The sequence below is a fragment of the Ambystoma mexicanum genome, chromosome 7q, assembly GCF_040938575.1.
Source record: "Ambystoma mexicanum isolate Mex_15411 chromosome 7q, UKY_AmexF1_1, whole genome shotgun sequence".
Lineage (NCBI taxonomy): Eukaryota > Metazoa > Chordata > Amphibia > Caudata > Ambystomatidae > Ambystoma > Ambystoma mexicanum.
In genome coordinates, this window is record NC_090941.1 from 595879540 (window position 1) to 595900993 (window position 21454).

The window sequence follows — 21454 nt, forward strand, 5'->3', positions numbered from 1 at the left end:
CTCTGGCCTGTTAATTAAATCAGATTGTCTTCTGGGAACAGCATGTGGTTAAGATTTTAATTAACTCCAAGCCTTTGATGTAAAGGCCTCTCCTGCAGCTCCTGACATGCAGTTTCCCTGTCAGAGTTTAGACCGCTAGCACCGCCCTCAGTCAAAAGCGGGTACTGCATGCAATTTATTTTTGGATCAGTCTTGAATTCAAGCATTTCAAACAAGAGATATTACATGGAAGTATATTGTCCAGGTTCAACAACTGGCATTGGTGTAGTTCTGCAGTAAAATAATTTTGTGCCCATAAATTAGCCATGTTTGACCTGAAGAAAACGAATTCCCACCAGTTATGGGTTGCTTTTGACAATCAGCATTGCCCCTTTTACAATGGTTTTAGGCTCTGTGCCCTTCTGTGCTCACAACATAGGCAAAAATGGGTGGCAGCCTATTCTTCATGCATTTCCCTGTGCATTTTCTGTGAATTTCTGGCCATCATGATGTTTTCCATGCCAGTACTGCACAGTTTTTGTGGTAGGGCTCGGATGCATGGGTAAAAACATCCCACAAGCCCCCCTCTTGCGATGGCCATTCTGTTTCACTGATGGAACTCGCAAGATCTGGGATGTTTCCTCATCTTCTTCCAATAGATGGCACAGTTCAGCATCTTTTCCTCCATCCGGTACTGATCGATCGGTTCTCCTCGCCCGTCCTGATGGGAATATTGGGCGGTACCCCGGGCCCCTTGCGTCTCTGCTCCCGGTCTCCGGATCGTCCTCCCCGGCCAGTCTCAAGGTTTTCTTTCTCCTGGGACGACAAAGGAAGAGCGGCAATACCTATTCATAGACATTTTTCCCCCACCATTGATATAGTGGGGTGGCATATAAATTTATAGTCAAAACATATGAACATGCACATTTCTTTTTGCATTCAAAAACCAAAACACCCACATTGAGAAACTCAGAATTTGATAGGCGATATGTAGGATATTTTAAGTTAGAACTGAATTAATCTGAGACAGTACCCTCTAGGATTCCAGAGCATTCCTCCAGTTGTTGCAGAGTGTGCCTGGGATGGCAACACTTCAACTGGTTGATGTGGACCCACTTGTCTTCCCCCTCTGCCAAACCGCCTTTGGGGATGCGGATCTTGTAGGCCACATGGGAGATCTTGTCTATAATCTCAAACGGTCCCTTCCATGTAGGCAAAAGTTTTCGCTGTTTGGCCTGGTTCCTTTGGAAATTGTATAAATAGACCCGGTCCCCCACCTGATATTCCTTCCTGGAAGTTTTCAGGTCATAGTGGGTCTTCATACTCTCAGCTGATCTTTCTAGATTCCGCTGAGCATAGGCAAAAGCATGTTGAAGGTGTTTCCTTAAATTCTCCACATACTCATGAGTTGTGGAGGCATTTATTAGTGTTTGCTCTTGGGTCCTGTAGAGCAAATGCTGCGGAAGCACCATCTTGCGTCCAGTCATCAACTCGAATGGTGACATTTTGGTTGCAGATGAAGGGGTAGATCTGATGGCCATTAGGACCAGAGGTAATCGGATATCCCAACTTGGCCCAGAATCTGCCACAAACTTTTTTAAGATGCTCACAATGGTTCGGTTACATCTCTCTACTGCCCCAGAAGAAGCTGGCCTGTAAGCAATGTGTAGCTTTCTCTTGACCCCCAGTATCTCCCACATCTTTGCCATTACTTCACTGGTGAAGTGGCTACCCCTGTCTGACTCAATCCTTTGAGGTAGACCAAAACGGGAAAAGATGTGGTTAATCATCAGGGCAGCTGCTGTTTCTGCCTTGCAATTTGGGGCTGGGAGACATTCCACCCACTTGGTAAACAAGCATGTAACGGTCAACATGTACTTGTTTCCTCTAGACGAGCGAATCACAGGGCCTACAAAGTCGATTTGCAAATCTGACCCTGGCAGTGTCATCCCCCTCTTTTGGAGGGGTGCACGGTGCGTGAGGGATGATGGCTGAAATTGTGCACACACAAGACACCCCTTCAAGTATTCGTCAAGGTCCTGCCCCATGTGTGGCCAGTATGCAACCTCTCTTAAGATTTCCAGTGTTGTGTGAAACCCCCTATGACCGGCAGTGGCCGTACCATGGGCGTGACTTAACATCAGGCTTCGGAATGAGGTAGGAACCACCCACTGATCGTGGCCAGCTTTGGATTTCCTTACCAGCAAACCGTCTTGGATTCGGAACATTTTTGGACATTTCATCAACACTCTTAGGTCCTCTTTCCCAATGTAATCGGTATCCGTCAAGGGAAAGTTCTCAGGGTCCTCAAGGTGCTGGTAAAACTTACCAATTATTGGATCCCCCTTCTGAGCGGTAATCAAATCAGCATCAGGGGTCTCCTTACTCAATTGTGCAATTGAAAGGTCATTGTGAGCATTTGTCTGGGACCTAGTGATAGCAGTGACCTGGATTTCCGCCAACAGGGACTCAATCTCAATTAGATCCCCTTGGATGGCCCCGGTTTTGGCCAGCTGATCAGCTAAGCCATTTCCAGTTTTGTCTGGTCCCTCTATTTTGGAATGACCCTTGATCTTCTTCCAATAGATGGTCATCCCCTTCGAGGTGATCAGATCATCAATGTTTTGGATCAACTTCCCATGTTTCAAGGGTTTGTTGTTAGCACATAACATGCCTCTGGTTTTCCAATTAACCAGGTGCTCCACGAACCTGTTCCGTACATAATCCGAATCTGTGATTATGACCAGTTCGTGGAGTTGATGCTGGACAGCAGTGTGGATGGCCTGATGCACAGCCATCAATTCTGCCACCTGACTACTTCGGGGACCAATTTTGTATCCAGCGGAGGGTTCTGGGGACTCATTCACCCATGCATTCCCTACGCCGGCCACCAGTTCTTTCTCCCCGTTGTTGTCAACATGGTAAGAGCATCCATCCACATAGACAGTGGGCATTCCCTCACACTTGTCTTCTTCAAAGACTTTGTGTGGGGAATTAAGGTATGCCTCCGTGTTGTCCTTGATTTTTAGACTTTCGTCCTCGAGACAGTTTTCTCTGGCACAATCATGCAAGTCAGCCAGACCTTGCGCGAGGGGACTCTTCTTGTTTTGGCCATATCTGACCTCCACAGGAAAGCCTTGCATTGACAGAATCCAGGAAGTAATTCGGGAATTACTCACATTTCCGGCCCGGATTCTGTCACTTTGGAGATATTGCAGAGGCTGGTGTGGAGTCTCCACTATGATGTGTTCCCCATGGATAAACGGGCGGTAATTCTTCAATGCCCACACCGTTGCCAGGAGTGCCTTCTCACAATCGATGTATTTTTCCTCCACAGAGGATAAAGTTTTGCTCGCATAGGAGATTACTTTATTGACCTCGTCATGCTTTTGGTATAATACTGCCGTCAAGCACGTATTAGAGAACCCTGTCTCCAGGAAGAACTCCTTGTTTCTGACAGGGTAAGCTAGGCAGGGCGCTTGTGAGAGGCTTCTTTTGAGTTGTCTTACTGCCTCGGCTTGTTCTGGACTCCATTCCCACTTGACCCCCCCCTTCAGGAGATGAATCAGGGGTCTGGTGATCTCTGCGTAGCCCTCAATGAACTTTCTGCTGTAATTAGTCAGTCCAAGGAGGCTCCTTAGTTCCCGCAGAGTTGTGGGGTCTTTCAGTTTCTGAAGTGCTTCCACTTTCTTTTCCTGGGGACAGAGACCCTGAGGAGTAATCTCATGCCCCAAGAAATGAACACGGGTTCTACACCACTGTGCTTTCTGAAAGGAAAGTTTTGCTCTGGCGGCCCTCAACTGGGTCAGAACATAACGGATCTCCGCTATGTGTTCCTCCACAGATGAACTTTTGATGAGGACATCATCTACATAAGCCAGGTTACCCCTTGCACCCAGGTCGGGCATGGCCTTGTGTAGGAAAATGTTGAATTCATTGCCTTGAGTTGAGGTATCCGAAGGGAGTCCGGGTCCATGTGTACTGCTGGCCCCCAAAGGTAAAAGCCAGTTTGTATTGGTCCTCCCTACTGACAGGCACAGTCCAGTATCCATTGGTCAGGTCTATTGAAGTGAATACCTGTGACCCCTGAATCTGGGCCAGCCCTTGGTCAATGTAGGGCAGAGGCCATCGGGAAGTATGGACCCGTTTGTTGAGCTCCCTGAGGTCGGCGCAGAGTCTCCACTGGCCGTTTGGCTTAAATATTCCAAGCACCGGATTATTGAAGGTGCTGTGGACTGGACGGATTATTCCCCGGGACTCAAGGTTCTTAATTATTTCAGTAAGAGACTCCATTGATGCGAGAGGCAAGTGATATTGCTTCACAAACACAGGAGTCATGCCAGGCTCCGTGGGGATTGTTGTTGTGTGGATGTCAGTGCGACCACAGTCATATGAGTCTACCGCAAAGAGATCTTGGAAATCCAAGAAAACTTGTTTCAACTTTTGCTTCTGTTCCAGAGTCACACAGGCATCAGCTAGGTTGACTCTCTCTTCCACCATCTGCCTGAAGCCTGGAAAGACTTCTGGTTTGGCTATCTCAGCGGCCTCCTCCAGCTGGGTGGAGAAGTCCCTGGTCAGAGTGCTGATTTGGACTGGAGGCCTCAGGTGGGAAAGGCAACCCTCATGGAGCTGGAAAATCACCTCATCCCTCCTGAAGTCACAAGTCACATCTTCCTTACCATAGGGGCAGGAAGTGTACACCAGGAAGTTCCCCCCATGCCGGCTAAAAATCCTGTCTGGTGTTGTATTGTCATCACTGTCACTGTCAAAACAGTCCTTGGGGATTGGTCCTAACAGTTCATTTCCTAAATCGATGGAAAAATGTCAGTCATCAACCGCCATTCCAATAATGGTGCCTACGGCTAGAGTAATACTCTTTAAGTCGCTGTTATCCACCTCTATTAGAATGGTGTCATGTTCTATGTTGACTAATGGAGTTGGGTTTACCCCCAACCCTTGCTGTTGGAGAGAAGCGTTTAGATGTATGTAAGCATTTTTCAAATGTTGTCCTCTTTTAGCTTTCACTTCCAGGGAGAATTGTCGGGTCCTTTCTGGGATGGTGACTTCCTCTTTGATCTGAATTTCAACTGCATAAGGTGGCAATTGAGCTGACCTAAATGCTTTTTCTGGATCATCAAAGCCTATGGGATTATCCGCTAATCAGGACCAAGCTTTGAAGTTTATTAGGTCCAAACTAATGGCAAATCGATTGAGAATGTCACTGCTTAAGTAAAAAGCAGCAGTGACGTCTCGCACGACCCAACAATTGTGGACTATGCTCTTGTTGCCAATGGAGATTTTGAGCATACACCTGCTTGGCAGGAGATGTTTGGAATTGGGTGCTTCCAGGTCCATTTCCCATTTGTCTATCAGTTTGAATGTGGGAATGGCTGGATCTTTTGGGAGTTGGCGGAACATGGCTTCGCTGATGAAGCTCTTACCATTGTTCACGCACACTCGAGCAAGAACAGAGTCCTTCCCATCATTTAACTGAACAGGGATGAACAACTGCTCTCCAATTTGCTGAATATCAGCCAGTCTCTGAGCTGATTTCACATCTTTCTGGACTATAGGAGTGGGAGTTTCTGATTGTGGATTAGTAAAAAATTTCAGGGTGTTTCCTTCCAGTGTGGAATACCACTTTAAACTGGAAGGAAGGTTGATTTTCAGAAATAGAGAGGACCCCCCATCACCAGTCTGTTGTCCTACTGCTATTACTGTCACGTCTGGAATTTGGTTGTTCTGGAAGTGAAATTCTACTTGGTCAGATTTTTGTTCAACCATGTAGCAGGTGCCGTTTAAACTAACATGGTTGACACTCTGTTTTAATTTTATTGGTCGGCTAGTCCGGGTCCAGAGGACCTTGTTTACACAATCTATTAAGGGTGACAACCTTCTCAGGAGGTCATTCCCTAGTAAACAAGGGGTGCCCTCTGGAGTAACTACTATGACCGGGTGTTTCACCTTGTGTCGCCCAATTTTAATGTCCAAGTCTGCAGTCCCCTCAACAGGAATTTCCTTCCCGTCAAAGTTCTGCAGTTGTCCAGGAAGAGAGGTGAGAGGAATTTGGTAATTCTCCTCCCTTCCTGCGTTTAGTTCCTCAAAGGCCCTTTTGGACAGAAGGGTAGCTTGGGATCCAGTGTCCACCAGTGCCAAAATTGTACCCTGCCCATGTACTTGTACCGGGGCATAGTTTCTTCCCTCCTTCTCCTCAAGGGGGCACAGACAATGCACATTTTTGGACAACTGGTGGGCTAACTTTCTGGTTTTGGACATTGCTAGCGAAGAGATTTGGGCAGAATTCTGTGGAGAGTCTTGGGAATCTGAAAGAAAAAGTTGGCAACTGGAGATCAGAGCTATTGTGGGTTCCCCTGGTTCTGGGCCGCCCCCCCCTTTTTGGAGGCAGTCACCAGGATGGGTTTGAACCAGGGGATTTCTGTATTGTGGGTTCTGGGATGAGATGATGGGCGGCGGTAGCTCAGTCTCCATATCTCCCCAGTCTGAATTGACATCCCTTGGGACCCATTTTTCCTTGGGAGGAGTTCCCCCATCTCTGAAGGAGAAGATCCTTTTCCCAGGATCTTCTGAGGATCCCTCTCCCTCAAATTGGAAGACCTGAACCTCCTCCACAAAGTGGGTCTGTTTGGGTCCTTTGTTTCTCCTACCTCCTCTCTGCTCCTTGGGTGGCAGACTTTCAGGGGTAGGAGATTTTGTTTCCGGTTCCTGGTTTTCCAGGGGCTGTTTACAAGTTGGGAAGGAAGCTTCCTCCAAGGTTTTACACCCCCCTTCCCCTTGTGCCTCCTCCCTGGGAACCAGTGTGTTATCGGGTTGCTGCCCCCATCATTGTTCTGGAGCACCAGGTCCAGAGTTTGGGGCATTCTGTGGTGGCATGCTCATCTGAGGGTTCTGTTGAGCCCTCAGTATGTGACCCAGATCTCGTGCCATATTTTGGACCTGGCGCTCAAGTTGTGAAATCCGCTCAGGCTGATACGGGGCTCTATTTTCTCCCCTGGGCTGATCCCGGGAAGGGTAGCTATCCCTTCTCTGCTAGTACCCCTGGTTGGGAAGATTTTGGTACCCCTCCACCCTTGGCCTCCCCTCTCCCGGATTAGGTTGTCTGGGCTCAGGGAATTGGGGAAAGAAGGATGGATGATTTTGGGGCTGGAAATTGGGTGGATACCTGGGGAAAAAGTTCTGCCCAGGATTTGGAGAATTTCTGCCCTCCTGTGGGAAGTTGGGAGGGAAGTTCCCTGGGTTAGGTGCTTGGCCGGATCCCCCCCCTTGGGCTGGAGGAGTCCACACATAACCCAGGATTGGTCAGTTTCCCTTATAGCGGGGACTTACATAGTCAGGGGAGCGGGGGACCCCATTTGTGGGACTACCTCCTCGACTCCCTGTCTGTGACTGGCCCGAGGGCCTTCTGGGCTGTGAATTATTAGGTGCAGGTAGGTTTTTAGGCCCCCCATCTCCAAATCCAAAACGGGGGTGACCTTTACCTCTGTCACCTTGGCAGCAGCAGGGGTGCTGTTGGTTTTGGGATTTTCTATGGGCTTCTGCACCTCATAGATCCGGGTAGCCTGTTCAATGACCCAGTCTAAAGATCTTTTCTCATGAAAATCTCTCACGAGCTGGGTCGTTATATATTTGGGCAAGGCATGGAAAAATGTATTGACAAATTCTCTGCTGTCTGTGCGCACCCTTCTGGTGGTCTGCGCAAAGGCACGTTTCAGTTCTTGCACAAATTCTTGTGGGGCCTGATCCTCCCCACATTGCAAATTGTAGGCTGCCTTGCGAGCCTCTTGAGGATTTCTGTGAACAGAAAAATGTTTCAAGATGGCCGCCTTATAGGTGGACCATCTTAAATGATTCTGGTCCTCCAGCCCCACAAAGAAACTGGATGTCATGATCTCTGCTTCCAAAAGATCAGGACTTGCCCGACTCCCTTGGAAGCAGACCTATAACCCCTGTTCCGAGTGCCAGCCAGTCCCAATTGGGACCTTTTGGACCCTGTCCTGGCGCCAGTGGCACCAGGCTCATAAAGATGCCCAGTCCCAGCGCTGGAAGTGCCGGGCTCATAATGCTTGGGTGGACTTACCTGCAGCAGACCATGCTGCTTACTTACCTGCCAGTTGAACCCCTGATCCTCTTCTGTTTGGGACTACTTTTCCTGTTGGGTGGGGCAGGAGCCACTCCCTAGGTTCAGAACACTGGAACTCTTCTGGAAAGCAGGAACTCTTTTCTTACCTAGGCGTGGCTGTGGAAGGAGACACCTAAGCACTACAGGAGGCTATTTAAACCACACCCGATGGATGAATCTTGCTTTGTGTTATTCTGCATTCTCTGCAGCAGAACGCTCATCGTGTCTTCTGCTTCTGATCCTGGGCCTAAGGGAACAAAGGCTTACCATCCTGGAATCCAGTCTTCAGCAGCACCTGTAAAGACAAAGAAAGAACAGGTTAGCACTACGGTCTTCAGTGGCAGCGCATCTCTTACCTGGTCCATCGGCTGTCACCAACGCCTCGCGCTGCATTCCGGCATCTGAAAGACAAAGGCTTACCTACTCTTCGCATGCTCCGGAGGTCTTCGCACTGCATTCCGGCATCTGAAAGACAAAAGCTTACCAGCTCTTCACACGCTCCGGAGGCCTTCAGCGCTGCGTCCCGCATCTAAAAGACAAAAGAAGGTGCGTTTAAAGACATTGGGCAACTTTATTACTCACGTGCCATTACTCCTTCCCACGCCGAATCCAGTGGGTATTCCAGCACCCTTCAGCTTCTCTAAAGCTCCGAACTTGTACCTGCAAGATAAAAGGGACAGTTAGTGCGCATCATGAAGCAGGCTACAAGCGCTTACTTACGTGCTTCCAGGCACTTCTATTCCTCACGCGGGTTCGATCCTCAACTCTCATCAGCCCGCCATCCGCCATCGCCGGAACCCTGCAAAACAAGAGATATCATTACAAAAGACTTTTAAGACATTTGAAGTGCCCAGAACTTACCGTTCGTGCAGTTAACGACGGACAGCAGTCCTCTGAGGTCAAGAGGCCTGCACCCTTATCCAGTGAAGAAACTGGTTACGGCACCCTGCCCCAAGGCAGATGGAGAGCTCGGCGTTCACTTACCTAAGGTGAGGGCGTTAACCTTTGGGGTTCTACAGGAGAAGAGAAAGGGAAGAGGAGAGAGGCACCCAATAACCCCAGTTCATTAATCCCATATTTTCTATCTGCAGACATCTTACTCTTCGAGTCAGACATACAGTGCACAGAGGTCCAGCCCAAAGAGCCAACCGTGTGTTACACATCACCTTTGAAGATACGGCATTCACCCAGTCAAGACCGGCGCCTCTGCGGGAATCAGGTGAGCGTTACACTGGAGTATTCTGGTGAGAATGTCCATTTGACGTACTGGATGCAGCTACTGCTGTCCTTCAAATGGAAAGTCTCCATCATTTGCTCATAGAGCTCCAAGTGTTCCCATACGGAATACTTGGCGTTCTTATGATAAGGCGTGATAACACTCCTTATTGCCTTTATTTGCTTCAATGGGTCCTTAAGCAAGGCCCTTTTTGACTTATTGGCCTTTTTGGTTTGGGTAACCCTGGTCCATTCATCCTCTGACTCAGAGGCACTGCTCCCAGAGGTTCCTGTCTGATCTTCCAGGTTTTCCCAGATTCTGCGAGCCTGGGAATGGCTGGCAGAATGTGGGGACCTGGTCTCCTGTGTCCTGTACCGTTCAGAGGAGTCTTCAGATTCCTCTTTGCTGCCAGGATTTGATGGGTACCCCCCCCACTGACCTAACTGGGCAGAGGTTTTCAGGATGCCCTTAATGGGCCTTCTCTCCTGGGGTTCCCCACTAAATTGCACTGTGCTTGGGTGCCCATACCCGGATGCCCGTCCATCCATTCCTGGGAGGTACTGGCCTATGAGCCCCATGCTTCTGGCTGGATAGTAATCTGCCATCCCTGTGGCCCGGTGCTCGTGTGCGCCAGGGGACCTGGGGGTGGCAGAGTCCAGGGACTGAGAGAGATAAAGGCCTCTGGTACTAGGGCTCCTGAGGTTATGCTCAGGAGTTTCCCTTTCCCAGCGAACCTGGTCTCTATCTGCCCCTGCTCCCTGTTGCAATGCAAGAGCCTGCGCCTTCAGTTCCTCAGTTAAGGCCTTACTAGACTCTATCAGTCTCTCCTGCATCGCTACCTGTTGTTGGAGCCTATCATTGTGCTGGCAGAGAGCCTCATTCCCTCTCTGCGTTTCCTGATTGGTCCTGGAGCACTGGGCCAGTCTTTGCTGCAGGAGGGTTACCTCCTGAGTCCCCTCCCTACTGGCCTGCTCCTGTCTTGCCAGAGCCTCCTCCATCCTCCTGGTGTGCTCTAGTAAGTCCTGGTGTTCTTTTTGGAGGTCACCCAGTCCCTGGTGGGCCAGGTGATTTTCTTCCATTTTTCTTCTTAAGTGGCAGACTTCCTGGCCTAAGGTGTCCCTTTCCTGACCAAGAGCTTGAATTTGTGACGCCAGTTCGTCCCTTTGCCTTTGGAAGGCACCAGCTTTCTGGCGCTCCTGATCAAACTCTGCCTGGGTATCAGGTCTTTCAGGATCAGTTTATTGCTCTCCTCTTTCTCTCTGTCTAGTTGGTTTTGCAGGGTAGCTACCTGCTCTGTGCATGCCCTGTTGAAATTGATCTGTTGCAACAGCTTTTTCTGGCTCTGCAGTAGGGAGTCCAAACTGTCTTGGCGTTCCTTCTGCAAAGCCAGAATTCTGGTATCCTGGTCTGTCTTTTCCTGTTGCAGTATATCCATGTCCTATTTTATTTTAATGATATACTGCCTACTATCATTTTCTGACTCCTGGCTCCCCTGCAGCCTCTGCTCAGAAGAGACCAGGTCAGATTGGACCTTCTCTAACGCCATTTGTCGCTTATTCGCCAGATCTTGGCTTTCAGTACATTTATCCTGCATGTCTCCCATATATAGGTACAGGTATGCCGCTATCCTAACCATCTTGTCTTGTTCATCCTTAGCTTTAGGAGCCATGTATAGTTCACTCAGGGCCACATGTAAGGGACCCTGATCTCTCCATTTATCTGACCCTGTTTCAGTGACCTGTTGCGTGATGGCCTGCAACCAGACCATGCGGTCCTGGTGAGTCCACTCACCTCTCACAAATAATTTATGTAAGAAGTGCTCTCTGGCTATTTTCATGTCTACTAAGGTCGTCATTCTAGAGATTGGTCTCTGTCCTGACTTACAGAAGTTTGTATTTTATTTTTGCAAAACAGACCTTTTCCTTAGAGCGTTCCTTTGAGGAGTGCTTTACAGTGTAACACAGCGTGGTGATCCGACCGGATATGTGTGTCTGGTCAGCTGGCACGCTGTATTAATCTGCACAAGTGATAGATCTAACCCAAACGTCCGGCTCGAGCCCCCAATTTGTAAGAGGATTCAATTCAACACTACAGCTAAGTCAATGCCTAGTCTGGGATACTGAATGGAAACCCTTATTGATGTATCTTTATGTCCAGTTCATGAGTTCTGGATGACTACCCCCATATAACACCCCTCTCCTGGAATCCCCCTGACCCCACTGAGCCAAGAAGTAGTTCTGTTTTGCAAGTTAAAAGGTTTATTTGAGAATTTAAACAATATATATATATATCACACTTTATAATAAATTAATAATTGAATATCACACTTAATCTGAGCAGTAATCAATAATGGATAGTCTGGCACTAGCACACTTCTTTATAATCAATGATGAGTGGTTATAGGATGGATAAAATAGCAACAATACTTTTATGGTTTCAAATGGATGCAAGGTGGGATGAAATTGCAGTACAGAAAATAACTTGATAGGGTTTCAGCAAAAGACAATGTAATCACTTTTCTGTGGCAATTCACTCCCCCCTTTATGCAATGCAAGGAAATGGAAGGAAAGCACACAGTTCTCAGAAATGCAATCAAATGTAATTCAGTTCACCCCAGCAAGCTTAGAGAAAACAGGTATGAGTTTGAAATACAGGCAAAATGCTTTGAATATGGTGACAATGCAGTGAGAAATATGCTGAAAATGCTTTTAATTCCCTTCAGGAGGTTCAGGGTGAGTGAAATATACTTGGGATGAGTTCAGGCTCACTTTAGCAATGATTCAGAGATGGTGATTAAGAGGCAAACGAATTTTTAGCAAGGAAAGAGATGACTGCTGATGGTTGTACGTGGCTGGATTTTTAACCAAATCGCAAATCGCAGTAAAATTCGAGAGTGCGAGAATCGTGATTACGGCAAAAGTATAAGGAGTAGCAAGTCGGTTGGTTCTAAGCCTGTTGAAAAGCTGAGATTCTAAGCTTTCAGAGGAAAGTTAAACCAAGTTCCTAGCCCAAACGGTTCCAGAGATACGGACGATTAAATAAAGGTAGTTTTTCGGATTTGAAATTTTAAAAGTTCAAAGCGACAGGTTACAGCTTGCAGCTAGAAAATGACATGTGACAGTTAGGAGGCAGTTCTGGTTAGATTAAAATAGATTGAATTATATTATTTTAACTAAGAGATTGGTTCTACACAGTTCTGCTAGGTACTCACAATATATTTTTGAAATAAGCCTCCCCACGGATCTGGTCAGGTTTTGGACTGGACTCCGGTTCTGGTCTCGGCACTTCACAGTGATCTGGGTCAGCTCTCTGGTTCTGCTAACAGCGGTCTGGGTCACTCTGGATCTCTGGCCTCTGGTTCTGGATACTGCTCTGCTTTCTCTGGGTACAGCACTGCTTCTATATCTTTCTGCACATCTTTCTCTGGACCCAGCGCTGATCTGCGCGGCTCCTGGATGCTGCTACCGCTGTTAGGTTTGCTGGATGCTGAGGCCTACTGAGAAGAGTTCTCAGTTTGTGGGTTTATGCCCTTGCTTTGAGTTCTGAATCAAGTTCTTTGGAGTTTTAAAGTCTAAGTGTTGAATCTGGTATCTTCGGGATGTTGTATGGTCCGGCAGAGTGCGTTGCAGCAAATGGAATTGAATGTCCTCTCTAGCTTCGAGTGGCTCTTTTTATGTCTTTTGAAAGTGGGTGTGTGTGCAGCATCACTAGCCAGCCCCTCTCTCACTGCCCATTGGTCAAGCTTTCCTTTCTCTCTTGATTGGGGAAAAGAAGTGGAGTGTCAGAGCGATGTCATTTAATGGCTTGCAGAAAGGACACTCCCCTGTCAAATTACGCACAATCTATATTTGACCTAAAGACATATTTCAAAGATACACAGTGGTTTGAAATTACATGCACCCATCACATATCACATGAGGGATACCCTGTTCAAACTCTGCTCTTCGTGGGGGCTTGCATTCAGAAATGGCAACATTTGGTGCTTTTTAGTGGGTTTTGCAACATCAGATTTTTCTCCAGATTTATACACATGTACACGGCCTGTCCATACATACTCCAGTAAACTCCCATGTCTCTAGCTTAAACACAGAGTCTGTAGTATACATCAATAGCAGGGTTTTGCCCCAGAACCTCACACAAATTGGAGTTTGGGCTTGAATCGAAGGTACATTTTTTAAATGAAGGCTCTCAAAGTTATACATTCCTGTCATTTGATTACAAAGAGTTATCAGTGTTTCTGTAAAATATATATTTTGCTTTCAATTCAGTTCTCAGAGTGTTGGAGTCCGCCTCCAAGACTTGGGTGGGTCAGTGACCATGCCTCTGCTGGCAGGCAGGCCTTTGTTGACAGGAAACAGTCAAAATCAACATATTCTATTCAAGTGCCAGAGCCTATTGTGTGGTCTCCAGGAGGCTCCCAGCCAGTCTGCCTTCTATCAATCAAGAGGTCATGTGTGATTCTAACTCCTGGTGTGAATCTCTGGAGGTGAGAGGTTTCCCAGCCTTTGGCCTGTTGATTAAATCAGATTGTCTTCTGGGAACAGCATGTGGTTAAGATTTTAATTAACTCCCAGTCTTTGATGTAAAGGCCTCTCCTGCAACTCCTGACATGCAGTTTCTCTGTCAGAGTTTAGACCGCTAGCGCCGCCCTCAGTCAAAAGCGGGTACTGCATGCAATTTGTTTTCGGATCAGTCTTGAATTCAAGCGTTTCAAACAAGAGATATTACATGGAAGTATATTGTCCAGGTTCAACAACTGGCATTGGTGTAGTTCTGCAGTAAAATAATTTTGTGCCCATAAATTAGCCATGTTTGACCTGAAGAAAACGAATTCCCACCAGTTATGGGTTGCTTTTGGCAATCAGCATTGCCCCTTTTACAATGGTTTTAGGCTCTGTGCCCTTCTGTGCTCACAACATAGGCAAAAATGGGTGGCAGCCTATTCTTCATGCATTTCCCTGTGTATTTTCTGGGAATTTCTGGCCATCATGATGTTTTCCATGCCAGTACTGCACAGTTTTTGTGGTAGGGCTCGGATGCATGGGTAAAAACATCCCACAGAACAGCCTGCGATCAGAGGGGGAAGACAGCATCCCACTATACAGGAAAATTAAGGGCATTGCCGGGTAGACGGCAAGGCGGTAATATTGCCCCACCAGTAGACAGAAGCGCGGGGGGAAAAGAAAAGGAAGGTTGTGCATTTCAGTTCCCACTGCTAGAAAAGGGGGAGTAAGAGCGCAATATATTCCATGGCCACACATGGACCGAGAAAACTTAAAAAATAAGCTTCCAATGCTGACATCCGGGGCTGGGAAATGGATACACAAACTAGTAAAGATGACCGGGGGAGTCACCTTAGCCACAGGGGACATTAAAAGCCTCTTGATTGCCATACTTGGTGAAAGGGCTGACGATGTGATCAAACGGGCTGGGTATCCAAGGGTAACAATAACTAACACTACCCATGACGGAGCCCCGTTTAATAATTGTGGAGCAGCAGTGTGGAAAGTGCTGCGAACGCTATACCCAGACACATCAGACATGGGAGCTATAATGACTCGGAAAATGAAAGAGTCAGAGGATCCGTTGATTTGTAGCCAAAATTTTCAAGACGCGTGGGTCTATCCCGGTCTTTTACCACATACTGTTTCAAGGGTTGCCCGAACCGGTGCAAAAACAGGTCAAGAAATTGGTAGGGATAGAAGCCAAACCATGGCCTGAAATTCAATTGACAATTGCACACTACTGCAGATTGTTACAAGAAAAGAATCGAAAAAAGGAAGCAACCCGTAAGGGTGAGGAAGCGAAGCTGGTACAAAAGAAGCTCTCGAAGTATACCCTCGAGGGAGCCATGTTGACCAGCCCAGCTGAACCTAGCACGCAGCAAGTGAATAACCAAGCTAATACGGGATATTACCCGAGGGGCAGAGGATTTAGAGGAAGAGGATGGCAAGGTGGCCAGGGAGGTTTCCATGGTAATCCGGGAATCTTTAAAAATATCCAAGGCGGATTTCAGAATGAACAAATGGGCAGTCAAGCCATGCCGGATGGGCAGATGGTCCGACCACCACCAGTATGTTGGTTGTGCAGAATGACAGGACATGTAGCGCGCATGTGCAGAAACCAAGGCATGTGGCAAAATGGCCAAGGAATGGGAACAGGTTTGGTGAATCAGCCTACCTTCCCACAACAAGGCGGTGCACAGGGTTACACTGTGCAACAGCAGGCTGCAGGCTTGCCGCAGGGTGCACAACATGGGTTCCAACCTTCGAACATGGGGAATTTGCAACAGGGGCAGCCCCAACAGGCACCACCGCCGGTGCCTCAAGGAATGAACTCTGGAGGGGAAACCAACCCCGGGAATGGGGGTATTCCACAAACTTACAGTGGGCCAAACTTATACATAAAATAGGACAGCTCACGGGAAACTCTGATGTGCTCTATCCTATTTGTGACACCAGACCCTAACAGGGAACCCAGGGTAAATGTCACCATAGGGGGTAAAGAATATTCCTTCTTAGTTGACACGGGTGCGACACGTTTGTGCATAAGAGAAGGCAAGTTTTCCTTGTCCGGCGAGGTAATAGATACTCAGAGTTTCACTGGAGCTCATAGCAGAGTTCCCTTCACAGACACACTCCCAGTCTCAGTGGGAGAGCGTGAAATGAATGTGCCCTTATTGTACTCACGTCAGTCCCCAGTAAACATCATGGGTCGAGACTTGATGACAAAGTTGAATATGACAATCTCATTTACCGAGGATGGTATAGTGTGCTCCACACCAGGAATGCACTATTCAAATGTGTTGAAATGATCAGAGCGTACTCTGGACGTGCAGCCATGAGAGCTCTACCGCTGGAGCCAGAAGTTTTCGCTTATGGCGTGCGAGTGCTTATGGCGGGATTGCCAGGCCTCGCAGACAAAACAATGAGGACCCCTGACAAATTTCTATTTAGACCAAGAATACCCATGCATGAAGAAGCAGGACAAATATTTCCCTTGGAAATACAATCTGCCGCGGTAAGAGGGAAGGTGGGACTGGTAGAGGGATATGACGATGAAGGAAGGCAATGATGCGCTATTATCGCCACTGAAGAAGGGTATCGAGTGACGATAATCTGTTCGAAGAACACCCTGACCTAGAAGAGACGAGAGTGGAAGTAAGTCTCATATTCTGGGTCAAAATGATCAAACGAGAAGTGCCACAAAGAATGATGTTGGCGCTGGTACGTCCAGAATACTTTGAGGATGACATGGCCCAGGTGCCCGTCACAGTATGGACAACAGGGCCTTATGACGTAAGACTCCTGAAATCGGCGGGAGAAGTAAAAATCAAGCTAAAGCCTGCAGCGATCCTACCAAGAGCGCGACAATATCCCATATCCAGAGAAGCGGATGAAGGGATCGCAAAGACAATTTCCGCCATGATGGAGCAGGGCATCCTAGTGATGTCAGAATCACCCTGAAACACAGTGATCTACCCCGTCAAGAAATCAAAAGAGGGGTCTTGGTGTTTAATCCAGGATTTAAGGGCATTGAACAATATTGTCGAAGCCGAGTTCCCTCTGGTCCCTAACCCTTCCACAATCCTATGCAACATACCCACTGAGGCAAAATATTTCACAGTGATCGATTTGAAAAATACATTTTTCTCGATTCCGTTGCACCGTGATTTACAAGATTTGACATAATTTACTTTCAGGCAAATGCGCTTGAAAAGCACGAGACTGCCCGAGGGGTATTGTGAGTCCCCATCCATTTTTAACAGAGTCCTGCAAATGGACCTAAGCAATATTGCGGTGGACAGTGTTGTTTTGCAGTATGTAGTTGACATTCTGATCCGCAGCACCACTGAAGAGCAATGCAGGTGAGATTCTGTCCAGTTACTAACAATACTGGCGGATAAAGGATACAAAGTTGACAAGAAAAAGCTTCAGTACTGTCAACAGGAAGTGTTGTACATAGGGCAACTAATCTCTCATGAAGGGAAAAAGATAACCCCAGAGAGGGCTGAAGCTATTATGAACACAGGCAATCGCTGGGGTGCAAGCCTCTGGCATATTACAGCGGGTGTCTGGACCCGGTCATTAGGGGCCACTTCCCATGCGAACAAAACCTAGCTGCCACCACGTTTGCCATCGAGAAGGCGTCATCCATTGTGATGGGATGCTCCATGACACTGTATGTTGAGCACTCAATGTTCGCCATATTAGAGAAGCCAAAGGGAACATTGACATCACAGAGAGCATCCGCCTATGAGGTGATTATCTCTAATCCATCGATCAAAATAGTTCAATGTAAAACTGTAAACCCAGCGACGTTCATAATAGAACCCGTAGCCGAGGGTGAACCTGTCCATGACTGTGCAAAGTATGAAGAAGTGTCAAGTGGGTCGTCTTCATTGATGGGTATTCAACCAAGAAGATGAACAACGGTATACAGGCGTGGCCGTGGTGAAACACCTGGCGAATGGAGAGTTTCAGGTACTCGTCAGCGCACGAATACCATCTCACTATTCAGCCCAAGCTGCAGAACTAGTGGCACTGATACTTGCCATTGAAAATCATGCAGATCAGGAAGTGCCGGTGTACAGTGACTCCGCCTATGTGACTTCCACCGTGCACGCAGGCTTAGCATGATGGAAAATGAGGGGCTACCTCAGAGCAGACTGCACACCAGTGCAACATGCAGCCTTGTTGGATAGGCTGATAAAAGCACTACAGCTCCCAGTGGGCATAGCGGTCGTGAAATGCACCGCACATACCAAGGGGACAGATTTCGTGTCACGTGTAAACCATGAAGCGGACACGGAAGCCAAGCGCATGGCATCCAGGAATGAGACAATCATGGACGTGGAGGTGGCACGTACCCATGAACGAATGATGGTAGCATGAGCCACACCGGAAGCCTATAGCAATATGGGACAGACTCAGCTAATGGAGCTCCAGGGAGAGGCGCCTCAGGAGGACAAAAATTTATGGATGCGTCGAGGGTGTTCTTTAAAACCCCTGACGGATTGTGGAGGCAAGACAGCACTGGTAAACCATTAATGCCTGTCGCCCTCCTAAAGGTAGCGTTAGAACAGCTCCACTACCCCTTACACATGTCAAAGGAAATTCTTGCTGCAACGCTCGCAGAAGACTGGTTTACACCAAATTTAGTGGAGCATGTTGCATTTTTTATGGTCAACTGCATAATTTGCCAGCAATTCACCTCTGGGAACACATTAAATGTAGTGAGAGGAATCATTCCCCGACCAAATGGACCTTTCCAGCACCTGCATATCGATGATGTCGATATGATTCAGGTATGTAATGGGTACAGGTATTTAATTGTGGTGGTGTGTCCTTTCTCAAGATGGGTAGAAGCAGGTCCCTGTACACACCCCAATGCAGCCTGTGCCTCAAAGTTCCTGGTGAGGGAAGTGTTCCCTAGGTGGGGTGTGTGCAAGGAAATGAGATCAGATAACGGGCCCATTTTGTAAATACAGTGTTTGAACAGATTAGCTTGTTGCTTGGTATAAAGCACAAGTTCTGGTTGACGTATCACCCAGAGGGAAATGGTAAATGTGAGTGGATCAACGGCCTGTTAAAAGAGAGAATAGCCAAGTTGAAGCTCACATTAAAGAAGGGATGGTTGCACTGCTTACCACTGGCATTGTATGCTCTTCGGAACCAACCAGGCTCTGACCATCATCTCACGCCGCACGAAATAGTTACTGGTAGAAGGATGAGGACCCCTCTTACCCCCCGAGACAGAGCTAGACGTGATGCCCAGCCAACTAGGGAGGTTCTGGGAGCAGAGATGAAGGCTTATCTTGACTGTCCCACATCCAGCGCCTCTGTCATTTCAGGCCAGCTGCAGCGACTGCGTAAAGGAAACAGCACAGCATAAACCACAACAGACAGTGCTGATGCAGGCGCAGCTCGCAGCCTTTGTGCGCCCCTTGTCTTCCCTGGCGACAGCATCCTCATAAGGAATTTTACAAGAAAGAGATGGGACGAGCCAAGGTTTAATGGCCCGTACATCGTAGAGGACTGTACCCCGTCCACTGTCAAGCTCAAGGGCAGAAGAGCCTGGATCTTCCTGAATGACATCAAGCCATTTATAGGAGAGAGCACTCCTACTGCATCCACCTCTGAAGAATCTATAGACAACGGGGAAGGACCTCAGCACGTGCAGACAAGATCTATGGCGAGGAAGAAGAACGCATGAGCAGAAAAGACAAACGAAAAACCTCATCGTGAAAATTGTGGCTATACATTGAACATTTCCTCTAAGCACGAAAAAGGAGTGCAAGACATCTAACGAACACTCTGTGCAGCTAAAATTGCAGGGTGAAAAAGAGAATCACATATTCCTAAACCGCAGTGACACTGATAACTTGAACATGTTGAGCCGCACAAAGCCTTGAACATGAACTCTAAGATTCTGATAAGCACAAAATAAGACATTTCTGAGAACCAAAAAACCTTATCCTGAAGCATCCAGTAACGAGACTTTGTTTGCAGAATTTATGGTGCATCCCAGCAGAAGTCTCAAGTGGGATGTACTCACCTACTTTGAACTTGTGGTGCTAACATATCCGTCACTCATAGGGAGAGAAACAAGTGTCACCAAATTCATTCAAGATCCAGAGAACAAGGAAGTAATTAGGCAACTGCTGACTGTCATCACAGAGGTCTTCGCTGAGTTGCCCGAGCACACGAACAAAAGACAAATGTTACCACTTCATGTGATCATAGATGATTTACTTACACCCTATTCTTCCGGATCATAGCGGAGTGCCCAGGAGCTGTTGGGAGAACCACAGACACCCTAACCTTCATCAGAGATTCCATAAATAATGATTGTTTGAACCAAGTGTGGCATAAGCAACACTACGTCATAGCGAGCCACGCAGAAGGAAAGTGTAAAAACTGTTCACGACAAAAGAAAGGCTTGTGATCGGGACTCAGCAAAACAAAGCAAATGTCCCTGTCCCCCGCAGACACGCAGCTAGCCCACAATGTCCTGATTAGACTAGTCACAGACTATCCAGAAATGGTGGGAAGGCCTGCTGATGTTGACGTTGCCACCTTCCTCAGAGACCCAGTCAATTTCATACACATGAAGACCCTTCTCCATGGCATCATGCTCCAGGTGGAGCTGTCCAACTTCCAGCGAGAATTCCTAAGGAGATTCCTGTGAGACTGTTCGCCAAGGGACAGATCGAGCAAATGATCAAAGACTGTTCATGGCACAAAAAAGGGCCTGCATACTAGAGGCCAGCAAGTAAGAACGAATGTCGTTGTCACCTGAAGACAGCCAATACACATACCAAGTCTTCTTCCACTTCATTGAGAACTTTCCAGAACTAGTGAGTAGACATATCAATGTCGACGTACCCACATTTCTCAGGGACCCAGCAAAGAACACCCAGTTAAACAGACTCCTGAGAGCGATCATATCGCAACTGAGAAACAATTACGGACAACCACTGCTGAGGAGAGCCCTAGAAGGAGGAGATCCGCAATAGAACTGTTCATCATCCTTCCCCCGGGAACAGAGCAAGGAAACAAAGACACAGTTCTTCATGCTTCTAACGTAGGACAGACCAAGAAAAGCAGAAACGAGGATAACAACATCTTGTTCTTATTTTATTTTTATTTTTTCTTCCATTTTTTCATCATCTTTCGCCGTGGAGCAGACCAAGAAGAGGGACACTGTCCTTCAAGCTGTCACTGAAGAACCGAGAGAAGGGAGCAGATACAAGAACTTCACCATCCTATTTTCCTTTTTCTTCATTTTTCTCATTTGTGCCTATTTTTTCATATGTTCACTTTTATTTTTATTTTTGTTTTTATTTTTACGACATTCTATTTTTGTGTGATTTCCACCCTTGCAACCTGTCGCTGCAAACAGATTCCTGCATATCCTCAGGGCCAAGGCGAGTTGGAAGAGTGCCCTGGGACTGTGATTAATATAAAAATGCAGGATGAATGTGCTATGCTAAAGACAGTAGTCTAACCTTTCTCCAAAGTCTAGCTAAAAGGTGCTGTGTTGCATATCCAGAGACTACTGTTTACACCCGTAAAAGGGACATTTGAATAGCACTCATCACTTTAGTATTTACTGAACTT